This window comes from Oncorhynchus gorbuscha, unplaced genomic scaffold (genome assembly GCF_021184085.1).
Source record: "Oncorhynchus gorbuscha isolate QuinsamMale2020 ecotype Even-year unplaced genomic scaffold, OgorEven_v1.0 Un_scaffold_9710, whole genome shotgun sequence".
NCBI classification, from domain to species: domain Eukaryota; kingdom Metazoa; phylum Chordata; class Actinopteri; order Salmoniformes; family Salmonidae; genus Oncorhynchus; species Oncorhynchus gorbuscha.
Window position 1 is genome coordinate 5,876 of NW_025745713.1, and position 1,625 is coordinate 7,500.

The 1,625-nt window shown below is 55.0% G+C and overlaps 1 pseudogene; it reads right to left on the reverse strand.

The window, feature by feature from the left end:
• Nucleotides 1-597: 597 nt before the first annotated feature.
• Nucleotides 598-1,625, reverse strand: part of LOC124019453 — a 5,062-nt pseudogene continuing 4,034 nt past the window's right edge.

The following is a 1,625-nucleotide window of genomic DNA, read 5'->3' on the forward strand; positions in this document are numbered from 1 at the left end:
AATGTGTAGCAAAATAACAAAAAATGTCCAACATAAGAGAGGAGAAAACATGTAATTATCAGTTTTTGTTCCCCTTGATCACACACACACACACACACACACACACACACACACACACACACACACACACACATACTAGATTAGCATATTCAATGAAGATTACATCAACTGATGAAGCAACCTGCAAAAACAAGCCTTTTGCCAACAGACCATTATTTAGTCTCCCACTTCAACAGCATGAGGTACTCAGTCCAAGCTGTGAGCTCTCATAATGTCTTTGTGACTGAAGCTAAGCGATGATCAGTAACTATGTCCATGGCATATTTTGTCCTCCTGGCTCCTGCATCACAATTTACATTTCCTGCATTTTACAATTTACATTTCCCGCAGCCGAACTGAACTGCTGTCATCATCCTGCCAGTCTCTGGGTCACCACCTCTCTCCATCATCCTGCCAGTCTCTGGGTCACCACCTCTCTCCATCACCCTGCCAGTCTCTGTCACCACCTCTCTCCATCACGCTGCCAGTCTCTGGGTCACCACCTCTCTCCACACGCTGCCAGTCTCTGGGTCACCACCTCTCTCCATCCACGCCTGCCAGTCTCTGGGTCACCACCTCTCTCCATCACGCTGCCAGTCTCTGGGTCACCACCTCTCTCCATCACCCTGCCAGTCTCTGGGTCACCACCTCTCTCCATCACCCTGCCAGTCTCTGGGTCACCACCTCTCTCCATCACGCTGCCAGTCTCTGGGTCACCACCTCTCCATCACGCTGCCAGTCTCTGGGTCACCACCTCTCCATCACGCTGCCAGTCTCTGTCACCACCTCTCCATCACGCTGCCAGTCTCTGGGTCACCACCTCTCTCCATCACCCTGCCAGTCTCTGTCACCACCTCTCTCCATCACCCTGCCAGTCTCTGGGTCACCACCTCTCCATCACGCTGCCAGTCTCTGGGTCACCACCTCTCTCCATCACGCTGCCAGTCTCTGGGTCACCACCTCTCTCATCACGCTGCCAGTCTCTGGGTCACCACCTCTCCATCACCCTGCCAGTCTCTGGGTCACCACCTCTCTCCATCACGCTGCCAGTCTCTGGGTCACCACCTCTCTCCATCACCCTGCCAGTCTCTGGGTCACCACCTTCCATCACGCTCCATCACCCTGCCAGTCTCTGGGTCACCACCTCCCATCACGCTGCCAGTCTCTGGAGTCACCACCTCTCTCCATCACGCTGCCAGTCTCTGGGTCACCACCTCTCCATCACCCTGCCAGTCTCTGGGGTCACCACCTCTCTCCATCACGCTGCCAGTCTCTGGTCACCACCTCTCTCCATCACCCTGCCAGTCTCTGGGTCACCACCTCTGCCAGTCTCATCACCCTGCCAGTCTCTGGGTCACCACCTCTCTCCATCACCCTGCCAGTCTGTCACCACCTCTCTCCATCACCCTGCCAGTCTCTGGGTCACCACCTCCATCACCCTGCCAGTCACGCTGCCAGTCTCTGGGTCACCACCTCTCTCCATCACGCTGCCAGTCTCTGGGTCACCACCTCTATACATGATAGAGATATAGATGAAGAGAAGCAGGATGATGAAGAAGTCGCCCAGGAAGCCTAGCAGACCGAAC